This window comes from Gymnogyps californianus, chromosome 1 (assembly GCF_018139145.2).
Source record: "Gymnogyps californianus isolate 813 chromosome 1, ASM1813914v2, whole genome shotgun sequence".
NCBI classification, from domain to species: domain Eukaryota; kingdom Metazoa; phylum Chordata; class Aves; order Accipitriformes; family Cathartidae; genus Gymnogyps; species Gymnogyps californianus.
The window spans coordinates 164168784-164185981 of NC_059471.1; positions in this window are offsets into that span (position 1 = coordinate 164168784).

Consider the following 17198-nt stretch of genomic DNA (forward strand, 5'->3'; position numbering starts at 1 on the left):
ACTGAATAGACAGCACAGTTCCCGCTGGGAAGTGTGGCAGAGGCTGAAGTACCATTCCCAGGGAAGCGATGGCAGTCTCTGAACAAAAGTAGCCCTGGGAGCTTTGCTACAAGGAGTGTCCAAAATCCTCCAGGAAAGGATGAAGTGTTCCCGCAGGAGTCCTTCCCCTCTGATTTGGAGGACCCGTAGACCATTTCTCCCCCATCCTTTTGGCTGTGATTGTGTAGTGTTGCATCCATGTCGGGGTGTACTGTTTTTAAAAAGACAGTTTGCAGGCTGGAGGGGAGCAAGCAAGGGGATAGGGGTAGACGACAGTAGACACTAAGTCCTGTAAGAAATGCTGAGAGCCAGGCATGTTCAGTCTAGAGGAAAGATAACTGTGGATGGAAACCTAACTGTCTGCAAATCTGTAAAGTGCTGTTATAAAGAGAGAACAGGGGCCAATCATTCTCTTTAGTCACTAGGGGCAGATCTGGAAGAAAGTGGGCCCTTAGCTGAAGCTGGGAAGAGCGAGATCTGCATGAAGGAGAAGCCTAAATGTCGGGTGACAAGGAGGCTAGGAGGGGGTGGGGGAATTGCCCTGAGTATAGATACCCAGGGATGACATTAGACACTCACTTATCAGGGGGCGACACAGGCATCAGGAAACCGATCTAGTTTCAGCAAGATTTCATATGATTTCATAGACTTTAAAAGGCTGTTGAGCTTCTAAACGCGCCAGTGCTGTGGTGCTTTTTCCTTGCAGGTTATTTGTTCGGGACATGTTTGTTAATGTTTCTGTTTAATTATATTTTCTTCTTTGATTATGGGTCTGTTTGAATGCTGCCTTTTGCAATGGAGGGATTACGGATGAAATGCACACTTAAAAAATGCAATGAGGAGCTAGTTCCAGCAGAGTGTGGATTAGCTGGTTTTTTTGCCCCTTTGGTGTGAATCTTTTTTGAGGTATGAAATAGCTTAATTAGCTTTAAAAAAAAGAGTCTCTATGCAGTACTATATCTCCTCGTTTTGACAGGAACGGGAAAATATCATGAAGCAAGACCTCTTATCACAGTGTTTCTCATCCAGCTGTACTTAAGAAATTCTGCACATTTTTTCATATAAAGTCCATTTTCAGATGCTAGGAGGATATTCCATACCTGGAAATGTTAATTTCCTGATCTGCTTTTAAGACTGAGCGCATTTCCAAGTGAAATGAAGAGGTGAGGATAAGAAACAGAGCCATGAGCCAGTGTAGTATCTCAGCTAGTGGCTCTAGTCTCTCTGGGTGAATGGCTCTGTCAAGCCTGATGTGAAGAGCATCCTAAAGTTATTATTTTGTGATATCTGTTTGGAGGGCCATTTGTAAAATAACTGCTTCAGCTTAGTTCCATGTATGACAGCGACTGTGTCCCAGTGACACAGCTAGTTCCTGGGCAATTTTAAGAGGGAGTTCAAAGAGTGACAGGAGCCCAGGATCAGAGAAACAGCTTCTTGCTGTAAACTTGGAAGAGCACCTTTTAAGGCAAAGGCTGAAGCACTGCATGCAAGTGGGGCTATGCTGTGCTGGGCTACAGGGAAGACTCATCTTGTGGTAAAGATAGGAGGCAGGTCAGCAGAGTCCCGTATCTGACTTTTCCATGCATTGGCTCTTATTCAGTTAATCAATAGCTGTGATCAATAAAGTTGTTTCCTTTCCCTTCCCTAGCTGTGATCAATAAAGTTGTTTCCTTTCCCTTTCCTGCCCCAGCAGTTCATTCCTGCAGCAGTTCAGTGCTCTGGCAAACCCACCATCATTGCTGGTTGAGGATAGTATGTCAGGCTGTCGACTGGAGCGGCTGAAACGCAGGCACACGTCTCCTTCTGCCTTGCCAGCTACAGGCAGTACCTTCTCACGAACATGGCAAGCTGGGGTTGGACAAGCCTTAAACAGTAGCAGGGTTTGTCAGAGCCCCTAAGCAAGTCACTCAGCATACCTGTTCATCTGTGAGCTGGGATGATGGGGACACACACCATACAGCTGCATTCAAAAGTCACACTTTCTTTTGTGTTTGTGAGCTGCCCTGAGACTTTTCAGCTGATGATGCCATAGAAGAATACTTACTCTTTACTTGGTCTTGACTTTCAGAGCTCTGCCCTTGGCATTCTTCAGCGGTTTGGCAGTTACTGAAAGAAATAAAGCAAAAGCGTCGTACAGAGCAGAAAAGCACTTCACAAAGCATATTCTGATGAAGTCAGCTCATTGAACAGCTGCGACAGGGGCAGGGAAGCAGCCAGAAATACAGAAAGGGGAATATGATGGGAGATTTATTCTGGTGAATACCAGTCTATGATGAGTCCTGCAAGATCTATGCCTAGAGAAGATCTCAGTGCTGTGTTACCTGCGAAGCCCTCATCCCAGACTTCCAAGGCTCTGCAGCCAGTATTAGATTTGCAGATGTCCTGCATGATATGGCGTTTTGGATACAGTAAAATCCCACGTCCTCTTTGAAACAAGTATGGGGCATGTTGCTTTTCCCTGCATTTCTGTCATGACTTTCCACTTCTTATGTATTTATTTATCTATCTATTTATTCATTGTTGGAAGGCAGCTGCTGGGCTTATGCAGTTTGTGACTTGTCAGTGCCAGTGTAGCGAGTCAACCACGTGCCCTGGACCTGTAGAGTCCTTAGGAAGAACTGCACTCCTGTTGCTGGTGTATTGGATGACGGTGAGGAACTTGTTCTGGAGCTCTCTACAGCAGAGCAGAATATTTCTACCTTTAAGTTAGCTTTGGAAAATGTAAAATGTTACATTATACCTAAATAAATAAATAAACTCCCCAAACACCTTCATTCTAGAAATGAGTTGGTTTGAACAATACAAAATGATTAAGAAGAAAGTCTGTTTCTTTCCCCAGAGTATCTCTGAGTGGCCAGGTTTGCCTCCGAGTCAGAATGGAGTTGTAGTTTGAAACTGCAAAAGCTTTGCCCAAACATAATCCTTCTCCTTTGCAAAGCTCCAAGAAGCGGCTGTTTGGGAGCACAGACTCAGCTCAGATGCCAGCTCAGGGACACCAGAGCTGACATGGACAGCAGCCGCTCTGAAGGTTGTGTGGGTAGAGTCAGCAAAGTGGGAGCCTGCACTGGGTGTGCAAACATATGCATGTATATGCCCCTGCTAGCAGCTGGTTGTCCTGTTGTCCCCTCACTATGCTGCAGTACTGGCTAATGAAGTTTCCTACCCCAAAGGGCTGCATACCTGCATGCACCCTGCCAGCCCTGCTGCACTCTCATGTGCTGGCAGTAGGAGACACATATATAGGACGTTCTGACCTGCTTCATGCTCGACAGACGGTAGAAGCTGATTGCAGGAGGCAGCCTTTGGTCTGCTCACAGATTGGCTTCAGGGATTACGTGCAGGGAAGTGTGGGCCATGAGAGCTGCAGCCTCAATGTACCACAGTTCTGCGTGACTTTATAGTGCTTGAGAGGCATGAACCGCATTGTATGAGATCTTTGCAGCAGTGTGTTGTAATTTCTGAAGAAGACACTCAGCATATCCACCTTCCACTTGTCTCTAGCTTGCAGTGGGAGCCAAGGTACATAAGCTGTGTCTTTCCTGTAGTCCGTTTCTGCTGCTGTTAATATCCGTTGACAACTTTTTTTCCAGTGCAATGCTGCAGGTTGGAAAGGCTGATGGCACGCAAGGTGAATCACTACATGTTGATGTATTTACTTTACCTGTTGCTCTGTAGAAGCCTGAGCTGCAGACACTGAGGTTTTAATGGCTCCCTGCCAATCAGATTAAATATTTAGCAGCAATAGGTTCTGGGCATCACGTTCCTGACAGTGTATTTCATGCATCATTTGCCGTAAACGTTGGGAGATTTTTAGCTACCGCTTGCAAAGTAACTCCTTCTCTGCTCTCTCTCCCATCTTTATCTCCTCTTATCTCCGTCCCTCTCACTTTTCACTTTTGTTCTTGTCCTCACTTCCTCTGCCCTGCTGTTTCCTTCGCCTTAGCTTTTCCCCTCTTTCTCTGATCATTATTCACTGGTGTGTGGTTGTGTACATTGCACCTGGAATGGATGTCAGCCTGTGATGGAGAAGTGGAGGCACTGACTGCATCTAACCAAGCATTCCTACCTCCTTGGAAAAGCACACACTACTAGAGGAGGGCGCAGGCTGATGGCCTTTTTGGGGAGTGGGTACCCCTCGACTCAGGGAAGCACCCTGAGGACAAGGAAAGGGAAAGCATCTCTATCACCCCTCTCTCCATGATGCAGCTCATCTATCTGCAAGCACTATCTGCTTTGCTCTTGGCACATGCGCCAGCTGCTCTGGGACTGTGACTATGGGGCAGCCTTTTTCCTTTTAGTCCCTTTCTGGCTGAAACCTTTGTAGGAGAAGAGTGCATGGGCTCAGTCATCCACCTGGAAGCATGGTCACATCCATCCCCATGGGGTCCCCTTGTCCCACCAATTGTAGGCTTGCAGCAGACTTCTGTGTCAGCTGTGCCCACACAACTGGCTGACACCCCCAGTGCTGGGATGAGGCCCATCAAAAACAAAAATCCAATGAAGGCTGGAAAAAAAAAAAGGGATATCTCTAGGCGAGGTTTCAATATGGGATGGTATTTTCTGTACTGGCAGAGGGTTGTCTCCTGGGACACAGCAAGCAGTGCAGAAGGGGCAAGGACCTTCTTCCACTTCCTTCAGTGTGCTGGACAACAGCAGATTTCAGTTGTACCAAGTACAGCTGTCTGGTGGTCATCTGAGTTTTCAGGCATGATGTCTAAGGAGATGGCCCTTTAGAGGGGCTGTGTGAAACAAGGATGAGCACTGGCAGTAGCGGTGGTTCTGGGCTGATACTGGGTTGAGGAGGGTAAAGTCTCCTGGGCTAGTGAGCTCCATAGGCAGACTGATGCACTGTGTGTTTTACGCTGCAGAGCCTTCTCTAGAGCTTGCTCTTCTCCTTTCACCCATTGCTTGCAATGCTTTGATGCTGTTCATTATAAGCTGTGGTCAGATGGTTTGGCTCTTCATTACCTTGCTCCCTTTACTGTTTGGTATGTGCATCTTTTCCTCTGCTCTTGCTCCAAATGTGCTGCCTGCCTGAACATGTCGTTGCAGTCCCAGATGAAGCCCGTAGTTCTCACTGCCTCCGTGTTTGCCCTGTGTGATTGCTGCTCTGCATCCCTGTCATCTCGCATCTGCTACTCAGCCCCAACTGCTCCAGTGGTCCTGTGCTACCAGTCCAGGAGACGATGATTAGTGCCAGGGCCAGGTTTTTCAAGCGGGTTTCTCTCCCTGCTGTGACAAGTCCGAAGCCATCTGGTGAAGCATTAACCTCTTCATTTCACATTTCTGTTGGCATGGGACATATCCTCTGTTCGCACCGCTGCTGCTGTTGCACCAGTGTGGGCTTGAGGGCATGAGGGAGATGGGACTGTCTCCTCATGGCCACTGCCAAAGGAATGGTTGGGAAGGTGCATTGCTTTGAAAGCTGGGATGTGTATGCTTGTGTATGAGATTATTTTTGCTTATGAGAGAAGTGGGGGCCCTTGAGGTAGAGGGAAGAGGAGAGTGGGCCCATCAGGTCACAGTGGCTAGAGAAGATGGCTCTTTTTTTGCTCTGCTGCAATAGGCACTGAAGCCTTTTTGGCTGGGAGTCTGCTGGGATAGGGTATGGTCAGGCCAGATGGTTTGAAGCAGGTACTGGGACATTTGGGAAGCTGCATCAGCAGAGATAAGGAGTGAAAGACACCTGTAAATTTTGTAAAGCATAATAGCTAGTGATGGGCAAACCAGCCTGCTTAATTTCTTGTTTTATTTCTCTCTCTTCTTTCTTTTTTTTTTTTTTTCCTTCCCCCTCCCCTCCTCTTTGCTCTGGGCCCCTCCAGTCCATTCCCCTGCATTTGGTGGCTTATTTCCCTACAGGTGTCATCTTTGTAGTAACTCAAGCCTGAGCACCTCCCTTGGGTAATTTGTGCACTGCCTGAGTGCTTTTTCTTTCCCTAATGTCAGGGCACATGGTATTTTGGGTTTGAGGTTTGGTGTTTTGGGTTTTGTTTTTTTTTTTGTATGTATACTTTTAGGCAATTGCTTTTTATAAATAAATACAAATTTTAGCAGTGGGGGAAGCTGTAAGGCAGATGGATCTGGAGAGGATGGTCCCTTAGCTGTATGCCAGGCCAGCCTGGGTAAATGAATCAGCCAGAGGGGCTGCACAGCTTGCCCACCGACTCATCTCAGCACCAGGGCCAGGACCTCAGCTGTGGTCTGATATATCCTCTGATCTCTTTAATTAGGAAAGGAGGAGTGATAAACGGGTATTGCTTTTATTCTTGCTGAAGTATCCCTGGCTTCTGGATGGGGCAGTGACAGGGTTGTGCTAGGAATATGGTCAGGGAGGTGCTTTAGGGTCCCTGAAGCTTTGCAGGCTCAGAAGATAAAATACAAACAAGAGGAAGGGGATCCCAGAGCAACACCAGGCAATGTAGTCAGGTGATAATGCATACATGCCTTGCTTGTTCCAGCTTTTCCCTCTCTCTCCTGAGACAAATATTGCGGGGAGTGTGGCAGGAAGCTGCTCTCTGGATGTGTGCTGTGTTTATAGATCATGAGCCCCCTCCCGTGGCATCCAGTGCCTCACAAAGGTGCTAACACCTGTGCAAAGTGGGTTTAAAATGCTGCCACATCAGATCAGAGGGACTTTACAGCCCTCTGGCACAGAGATAGTGGAAACGCATAGTGCGAAGGCCTCCGGGAATTTTACTGTACTTGGGAATCGTCATATATATGACAATCAATGCAGTTGCATGCAAAAATGCCTCCTGGCTTGGAAATGAGGTCCTGTCACAGTGTCATCCTGCCAGGACACCAAAGCAGGGGCTGTGTCAGAGAGGTTTTGCAGGAAGCCAGCATGGCATCTAAGGGCTGATTTTTTTTTTTTTAATTGAAACTCGGGACGCCGTGGGGCTGCAGTTCAGCCCTGTGGCCTGGACCTGGCCTGGAGAAGTGTCAAAGCTGTGATGAGGAGAAACAAGGAAACCCCAAAGTGAGCATAGCCCCAGGAGTACAAGTGGTGTGCTTGAGGCAAAGTTTGGAGATGCAGTTCATGTAGGCAACGTGGTTTGCTTTCTCTACTTCATTTTAGGGGCCAGGTGATATTTGCAGCATATAATCTTTGGCTGTCAGGATGTCAATATTGGTACTGTCATATACAAACAAGGGTGAGACCTAGCTAAAGACTGCAGCCTGTCGCTAACTGAATGCTTTAACTTGATGGTTATATGCGCTGTAACCTCAGGACTGTACAAAAGCCCTTCACAAGACAGAACTGGCACCACAGTGCTACTCTAGCACTTCAAGATGGGCAGTGTGAAAACAGCCTTGACACTGTATTCACTAAACCCCCACCCTCCTGGCTGAGTGGTGCCTCTGCCTCCACCCCAGAAACAACTCTGAGGAGGGAGAGCAGCTGCTCTGTGCCAGGGGCTCACCCCTGGTGTGGCAGCAAGGTTTGGGTTTCTATCTCGGAAGCTGATTTCATACAAGGACCAGCCTGGATGTAAAAGGGATGCAATTTGAATGTTGTCTCCACCTTTTTTTTTCTTTTTCTTTTTCTTTTCTTTTCTTGCCAGGGCTGTTTTTGAGTTTTCCTGTTTTCAGGAATACAGGGATTTAGTGCGTTTAGGAACTGGTGCCAGGAAAGGGGTAGCTGGCCACCCTGCAAAGAGCTGCTTCTCCCACCTGCTTTCCTCCCTTCAAAGAAATGCAGCCCTGTTTGCTGGTCCAAGATGAGATGGAGTGTATATATACTCATTATATATATAAAAAAGTAAACAATAATAACAAATACATACATATTTATATATAAATAAATACATATATAGTGTGTGTATATATAAAAACCCACATACACACCCTCATTTTACCTTATACTTAATTCTGCAGTGGGAATGCACTAGTCTTTCAACATTGCTGTATGGCAGTGTAACCCAGGAAATGATGGGAACTGGAAGAAGAATTTGAGTTGGGGTGGACTGCAACATCTTTTCTCGTGACTCCAGGACTACTCCAGTCTTTATCAACTGTCTCTGGTCGACAAAAAAATCCCCAAAAGCAGAGCCGGTGCTCTCTGTAAACTTGTCAATGACAACAGATACCCTGTGGCTGCCAGCACCCCTTGAAACCCCTTGTGTTTCTGCACAGGTCTCACTCAGGTGCTCAGCAGGCACAGCACAGCATAGTTTGTGAAGTCTGACAGAATCACAGGGCAACAGGCTGCAAGCAGGTTTTCCAGGCAGGGGGACGTTCAGAGGTAGAAACTTAGTTTTAGTCTGAACTTAATGGCAAAATTCCCTCCCTCTCCCTGCAAATATCGGGAAACTACAAGTTCAGAGGAACCGATAAAAGGGACTAATAACTGTGGTGAAACTATCAAAGCTATTAATTTCCCCACCTGGCTCCCTGGGCTTGTAGGGTTTGCAGCTGTGGGGCACTTTCACTCATGGCCTGGCCCAAGGCCATGGGCCCTCAGAATTACATCTGAGGACTTCTTGTCTATGAATCCCAGATTTCTGGCACCTCTGACACTGTAGCCCCAGCCAGGACTTTCAGGGTCTCCCAGCTCCGTGGTGTTAAGACCAGGATTTTTGTTTAGGAAGGAACCAGAGCTCCCAGGACTTTCTGGCCATGCTGTAAAAGCCTGGTGACTCTGGTCTGGCCACCTTCCCTAGGTCTGTTTAAATCCAGGGTCTGAGGGTCTCCACTTCTGAGACCCACAGCTAGGAGATCTCATGTTTTGAGTTTCTGCAAGTGAATTGAGATGGAGCTGGGCTTTACATTTCCACTGTCCAAGAGCTGCTGGAACCAGCCTCCCTGAATCCGTGGCAGACCCATAGGACAGATCTCTTGATGAAACAGGAGATTTCTAGGTCTGGATTAAAATTGCTGGATGGATGGGTCCTGGTGCTCAGAAGAGCTGCACCTCCAGCCCAGACCCTGGAGGCTGGCCACCTGCTGCAGCTCTACCTCACTCTCCAAAGCTCTGCATTGCTCTTGCTCTTCCTTGCCAGCAAGGAAGCTGCTTTGGAGTAGGTGAAAATGTGTCGTGAGTTGAGATATTTTCATGAGAATAAGCTTAACAAACTGGCATTTGCTGACAACATGTTGTTTCATCAGAAACTACTGATCAGCAGTATTTTGCAGTTTGAGTCAATGTGGCAAAGTCGATATTGAATATCAGGGATTTTGCTTGGAAACCGACAACTATTTATGGTATTACAGCAATTCCTTTCTCTCTGCTCCTAGCTAAACTGGGATTTATTGTCCTGAAGATCTTGGACATACAGGTTTTAATACACTCTCTTGGGATCCTGTAAGTAATGCTGGGTATGATCTCACAAGAAGACATTGCTGCCTTCGGGGAAGTGCAATGGAAAGCAATAATAATAATCTCAGCTCCTGTAGCTTCTATCACTTGAGAGCCAAAAGTACTTTAAATATCATAAATAATTAAACATTCTAACTCTATGAAGCAGAGAAGATGCATCTCCATCTTTCTGATGAGGAGAACAAGGCGAAGGGTGAGGAAGAAAACAATGGTGTTTACACTTTCAAAAAATGCTTATTGATTTTAGATGGTGGTATGAGGGATTAGAACAAGACTTCACTTGTGGTTCATTCCCTCCATGCTTTCAAGATTTAAAACCAGATACCTAACAGTGTGAATACAAGTGAGCTAAGAGGTACCAAGGATGGACCAAAAATATGACAGTGCTTAAAGTGAGGAATGGAATGACTGTGGGAGCCATGAAGGACAAAAAATGGATTAGAGATAAGCGATGGATAGAGAAAGCTGAGAAGGGTGGTAGATTAGTGCATATATTGTGGCTTGAAGGAAGTTCATGGGGAATATTGAAATTATGGACTTTCTTTTATACTGAGCCCTCTTATGCTGTTTTAAAAGTGTAAACTGACCTTAAACCATAAGTAACTCATGGCTACACTTTGTCCATAGTATTGATTTTTATTTACTGGTAGGGTATTCTTTATTGTGACAATTATCTGGTTTTGGTTGTTGTTCTCTCTTACTCTTGCTACTAATGCTTTTTTTCCCTGCTGCAAATGTAAGCTATAGTGACTTTTGTGGAAATGAGATGTAGCCCAAGGGGGCTGAGCTGCACCCTGAGGAAGCCAGTGGTGGAGCTGGGCTGGGAGGAGGTGTGGGCTGCTACGTCCTCGTATGCATTGGCCGGCACATGAAGGAATGAACAGCTAGGTGAGCTACTGGGAAAGGTGGCTGAAGCAGCCAGCAGGAATGAATTTGAGAGGCTGGAGAAAACAGAGAACAGAGAAAAAAATGCATGGAAATGGCATTCAGCTGAGCCAAATCTAATCTGTTTCTTTGCACTGGATTGGGCCTTTCCATCCCTGTCCCTGAAGCATCAACAGCCAGTGACTAGCTGTGGTCCAGATGTGGCTTTGCCTGTGTATGTTTCCGTCATTGCAACTCCATAAATATGATCAAGTGCTGAGCAGAGGGAGAGGTCAGCGGCTGCTGGGCTGAGTCCCTCCAGCTGGGAAAGCTTTCTGGACACTGTTGATTGAAGGTCTTGGTAAGATGAATTGGCCCTGACCTGTCATACAATCGCAGGCACAGCATGGTCTGGTGCACAGCAGTAATGTACTGTAAAAGCAGATTGTATCCAGCGGCTTGATGGCTGGTGCCTTACTGGTCATTGAACTCAGGGAGAGAAAGATAGGGAAAGGGGAGACTGTGGGGTGGGGAGAATAAAGAGGGAAAGGAGAAGAAAAATGAGACCACCAAAAAAATTTCCTGATTTGCAGTTGTCAATTCTCCCTTCATCCTGGCTTTAGTATTTCTTGTAAGGATTAAGTTTTTCTAAAGGGATGAGTGTTTTTTGGGATGATTCTGGGTTGGGAGTGTACAACTCCAAACATCTTGAATGGCACTCTTTTTGGTGTCACAAATTGGGTTTCCCTTGTTACTTCTTCTGGGTAGATTTTGTTTTGTTTTTCTGTAAGTAGTGATAACAGGAACATAAAAGTCCTTCACCAAGGATTAGAGTGAGGAAAAGGGAAGGGACAGGCAATTACAAGGAAGGAGACTCACAACAAAGTTTTCTGGGTACTCATCCATCATTTCTAGTGGCCTGACCAGAGCCAGCTTTTGATCCTTCTTGGCTCCGATGGCTATGGCATGCCTTTTTGCCCATGCTAAAAACACATCTTGGTCCCTCTCACTTCCAGATTAATTCCCTGTCTCATTTCACGAGCAAGGCTGGTGTTTTCATGGGGTTCCTTGGTGACTAAACCTCATTTTCCAAAATGATGCATACCAGTGAAAATCAGGAGGTCATGAGGCTCCCGAGGGATGCTGGCAGTTGGTGAAACATGGCCCATCAGTGCCTGTGGCACTGTGACTTTGTCCTGGACCAGCTCACAGGATGCATCTCTCTCTCTCCACCCCGCTGCCTCCACTTAGTGGCTCCTTTGCCGCCCTCACATCTTGGTGTTTCGGGCATCAAGCCACCTTCTCTGCCATTTCTGCTGTCTGTAACACCTTTATGAGAGCCTGATCAGGTCTGGTGAGCTCTGGCACTCTGCTTTAGGGCTGCTTAATGTTTGCTGTAATGGTGCACTATGAGCAGAGGCGGTGCAAATAGTTTCTCCTAGCTTGCCCTTGCTGCATGGGCTGCAAGACTGAAACATGCACCCATGAAGATCTTTCCTAAGGGATGGGCAGGTTTATGTTTTAAAGCTTTATTCCATGTCATACTTTATATCTAAGGAGATTGGCAGCAAACTGGATGACTGTATCCAAAGTACAGGTGTAGTTTGAGGCTGTCTCCCTCTGGTTCATATCCCCTTTTTGGGATTCTCAACATTGTAGAAGAAGGAATCACTCAATTTCTGCCTAAAAAAAGAAAAATCATATTTTCTTTCCCACTTACGGTATGTTTTAAAAAACCTTTGTGATTTGGCTTTTACAGTGTTTGCATCTGGCATCCAAAGAACTTAAGACTGTCTCTTGATGTGAGACTTTGAGTAACCCATGGAATTTCAGCACTGGCATGGCATTTGGCAGCTGCCTTCAGGAGATAATGCAGTCTCTGTCTGCCTGCTCTGTGTTTTCCCTTTAAGGAAATGATGCAGGGAACGAACAGGTACTGAGTGAGGTGCATGAGAGAGTCTGGGGAATGGGAAAGTCCTGCCACCCTTGCAAGTAAAAATTCTCCTCATTTACATTTTGAAATTCAATATAACAATCTGCCAATGCACAAAATGCAGAGCTGATTAAGTTGAATAGAAAACCCCAAATTAATACAGCAAATAATGAGAATGCCAAGGATGTGCTTCTCCAAACCATCCAAGTGAAGTTAAACATGTGTTTCTCATGGATGTTAATGGATCGGATGTATTTAAATTCCTAGCTTTTGGAAATTGCAGTCTTTAATGTCCTCATGTTATTAATGTGCTGTTGATTCCTGCTTGGAAATGAAAACTGGAAGTGGAGAATTAAGAAAGGAAGGAAGGGATTGCCGCATGGATTACCGAATAGTTCCAGTTCGATTTAATTGGCAAAACTGGTGTTGCTCGGGTGCGGTGTTCTGCTGCCTGTCTTGCACTTCAGGAGGCAAAGCTGCTTTCAACCATGCTGAAATCCTTTTGGAGGGGCCCTGCGCACAGAGCGACGTGTCCCTTGCTTTGGACGATCTCGCTCTGAGCCTGGATCCAGTTCTGAGATGGGGCAGATGACAATCGGAAGTGGGAAATGGTGCACGGCTCGTAAGCTTTGAAACCCTTGTTTCAAATGGAGCATGCACGGAGCGACAGCTGTGGCAACTGAAGCCTCCAGGTGGTGAGGATATTTCGGTCTCTGGCAGGGAGGGCCTGTCTGATCCCTCTAAACTTGTCCAAGCGGGATGCTGGGTGGGGGTGAGATCCTGGCAGGGGAACAGTGGCTCCAGCCCGGCTCCGCAAGCCAGGATCACAGGGAGCGATGGTTGTGCCAAGCCTCTATGCCCTGGCATTTAGAAGTTGGCACTGGGCAATGCCAGACTGACCTGCTGTCTCGCTTAATGGCTTTTGTGTGTGTGACACTGACTCCTGCAGCTCTGCACGTGTGTGCCAGCCTGGGTAAGCAGGTCAGACTCGCTCCTGCTCTCCCTTGCCCAGCCGTTACCTTCATCCTCCCTCACTCATCCTGATGAGGACCCGAGGGCGCTCAACTTACAAGGAGGGATGAACACAGCTGAACTTCTGCTGCAGCAGAGGAAAGTCCCAAGGGGTGATCATATAACCATCTACAAGCGTTTTCAGGGTGGAAACGGTGAGTCAAGAGGGAGAAATTGTTCAGGCTGAATGAAGGAGATATTATTAAAGTAACGGGATAGCTGAGCAAAGGGAAAATTTAGGCTGAGTTTAGGGAAACGTTTCTAAATGTGAGCCTTGGAGCCGTCTCCTAGCAGTGGTAATCCTATTGTTTGAGTCGTTTCAGAACAGGTAGTGTGCTAAAGCAGATGCTGTAGACAGCAATCCTGAAGTGACTGGGGGAAGGGCGAGACTATTAAGCAGAGAATTTTAATTTGTAATTTCTATGAATCACTTGGTGTTGGTCTCAACAGAAGCTCGCAGGCTGTGGCTGTATCAGCTATCACCCATGATATGTAAAATATGTGGGTGGGAAGAAGTGGGAAGGACACTGGGAACTTACCCTTGGGCAAGCTTACAATAATGAGACATAGTTCTTCATCTGTTGGGAATGATATGGGTCTAATTGATGATCAAAGCATTCTTTGTACCGCCTTAAGTGTAGGGAGAGAATTGGTCTCCTTTGCATAGGGCAGAAAAAGGGGAAGCACTTTTTCACCTTATCCTTGAATACACCTGTTGGATAGAGGCAAACTAGCCGTTGGAGATGGGGAGGAATGAATATGTGATATATGGGATGAATCTGACACTGCCCAAGTCAGGGAGGAGTTTGTACCTGGTTTAATAAGGAAAGAACAACTTGAAAGAAAATAAATAGAGAATAGAAGAAAACATATGTTCTACTTTCCACCCAGCGAGGTAATGACAGAGCTCCATGGGCTTTGAAGGCTTTGGTTGGGGGTGTGTGATGCGTTCCCCAAAAGAAGAAGGCTGACTTGGGAGAAGTAAGGGAAAAGAAGAAGCATTTTGTAAGTTAGATAGAAATGAGTCCATGGGACATTACAGGCATGGACAAAGGTACATGTTGGAGAGGGAGTGGTTGTGAAGAGCAGAAAGAAGACTTGCCCAAAAGGCCTTGGAAAAATGTTTCTACCACTGTCATAGGAACATTTATATGTCAGAATGAGAATATAAGTGTTGTTCAAAGCTAGTTAAAATGCACCAGTTTTCATCTAAAACTACTGAAATGCCCTTTGGGGGGGGTGTTTACTCAGAGCCACCATAATGAACCATTTTGGTCCAGGTGCTGGATTGTTCTTGCATTCATCACTGTGCATGGCACTTTCCATTGTCTCTAGTCTCTGCCATCTTCCTACTCTGAATGTATGGAGATTTTCCTGCAGCATCATTCATTCTGTTTATCAGCACCTGAAGTGTGCAGGCGCTTCCAAGACACATCCATCGTGCCCCAGATCCATCCCCCTCTTCTTTGTCTCTGTTTACAAAATTCCTGGAACAACAGGGCTGTGAGCCAGAAGAATATTTATGGGCACTTATGTCACCTACCTGGTAAGCAGTAATATGGGGAAAAGCAGTGCAAGAGTTGTCAGCATACAAATAGCCTGGGCTGAAGGTGTGGTAGGACAATGGTTAAAGCAGTGTTAGAACATGAGGAACGCTTCTTCAGAGGTATACAATATGCAGTGTGTCTGGATTGGGGAGATGGCAGTAACCATGAGAATGGGAGGCTGTCCTAAGTTAAAATTGGGTTGCCAAAAGTCAGGGAGTTGGAGAAACTTAGGTCTAAATTATGTTATGATTTATAGCTTTAAGCCCCAGCTCTTAGGAGTAACAGTTTATGAATTTGCAATCAGTCCTGCTCCTTTCTTCACACGGGTCTTCTTAGCTCCTGCAGTTTACCTGTAAGGCAGGTAGTAGACAAAAAGATTAAATATGCACCAGTCTTCTGCAGTTGGTAAACACAGAAATAGTGTTCTTCTTTGGTCTGGACATACAAGTATTTCCTTGCCAGACAGCCCAGTAGCACGTCTAGTGCAATGTTAACTTCCCTACAGCTTCTTCTAGTGCACTTGCTATTCCCTGGATGTGTGTTGGATACCAGGCACAAAGCACCCTCCAGCTTTGTAGAGTATCTCACAGGTGAGATGGATTTCTTCCTACCCCCAACTAGGGCCTGAAACACAAGGATTGCTTTTTGATTCATTGTCTGATACTGCTAAAACTGTCTGAGAAATGAAGCCAGCGTGAATTAAAATGCTGTCAAAGATGAGCAAATACCAAAGGGTCCAGTAACACTGATGGCTGATACTGGGGCTGGCAGGACATCTGTCTCTAGGTAGTAGTGGGACTGAGGGTGGTGGTGAGTCCTGGAATTGGGCTAGTGATCAGGGATGAGAGTAGGGCTGGGAATTAGCATTGCAGTTGGTGCAGATGCAAAATTAGCTGTTGAATTCAGATTCTGTGGCTTGAAGTCCTCTAATCAGTGCTGGGACCTCATCAGAGCTGCCAGTGAGCAGAGCCCAGAAAGCACTGGGATATGAACTTCCCCATGGCCCTCCAGGGAAGTACAGGAGGGGGAGGCTTGAGGTAGATGATGCTCTTCTTCCTCCAGTATGGAGCCAATGTCCCTGTGAATTTCCCTTTGCTGGCGGCTAGTTCACACTGTTCAGCCTCCTGTCCCAAGCATCGTCTTCCTCCTAATTAGGAAAGCTGCCTTCAAGACAGCTTTTTGTCTGGGACTGCAGTATTACAGGACTTCCTTTCCTCTTGCTGTCTTGAGCTTGGAGATAGGGTTTTGGGGGCCTGCAAATACCCTCCCAAGGGGGTATTGTGCAAGGCTGCCCAGCTGGCACAATTGCAGCAGGAGGTATCAGCATCGGCACACGACAGAACTGCCCCCAAACTCCTGGGACCAGCCCATGTTCTGCCTCAGTTTCTTTATCTGACCTGAAGATTGCCTAGCTTTGCTGTACACTGCCTGAGTAGTACTTTATTTACAATTAGCCTGGTTGAATGCACAGTGACCTATTTGTGTACTTTCTGTATTTTGAAATATCGTCCAGAAATATCTCTAAATGCTGAGCTGTATTTTGCCTGTGCAGCCTAATATTTTTCTATTAATACTTATCTTAGATCCGATCCACGTAAAAATGCAGTGTCAAATAAGGTTCTCATGATATTTTTAAGTAATCTAACCTTTGGTCCTGGCCAAATTCCAATCTGAATAATTACTGTCTGACTACCTACATTCCTCTTGCATTTTCAATTGGAGAAGTTAGCTTTCGCTTCCCATTTTAACAATGATTGTGTAACATTGCTCTGCAGCACTAAGTAGATGCTGCATTCCTCTACAATGGTGGATATGTTTTATTGGTAAGTAAAATGAGATTATAGAGGTATAATGGTTTTACAGGCATGTTCATACCTAAATATAGATATGTCTGTAAAACCACTTTGTCTAATGGCCCTGTCATGTATTATTTTCCAGGGAGTAAGGGACAATATAATAGTGTGGAGTAACGTGTAAAGGATTTTACTTACCAGACTGGAGTTTGGGATTTGCTAAATTGTTTTGGAGTGGTAAAATCACAGAAAAGACTCCAAACACTGTGTTGCCCCACACCACCACCAAGGGAAAAACCTGCTTATGTAAAATACTTTGTAATAAAATACACTGGCAAGTTTTTAAAATCATTCTTGATTGGTGAAATTAGACTCTAGCAATATTAAAGTTACTTGAAACAACTAAGGGTAAATGCCCTGTTTTACAGCTGCAGCCTTGTCAGGTGCTTGTGAATTTCTCCATGTGTGAATTTCTCTATTTCTCTTCTTCACTGGAAACAAGAACGCCACTCAGGAGGAGGTCTGCATGCTGCCTCCAGTGCTTCCTTGATTGGGTGCCTCAAACTTTTGCATTTGAACAGTGTAGAAATTAATGGATAAAACTTGCTGCTGTGTATGGAAAACCACATTTTCACAACAGTTCTGGGGACACCTTAATCTGATAAGAAGTCTGTGCTGGTTCACCCCTGCCT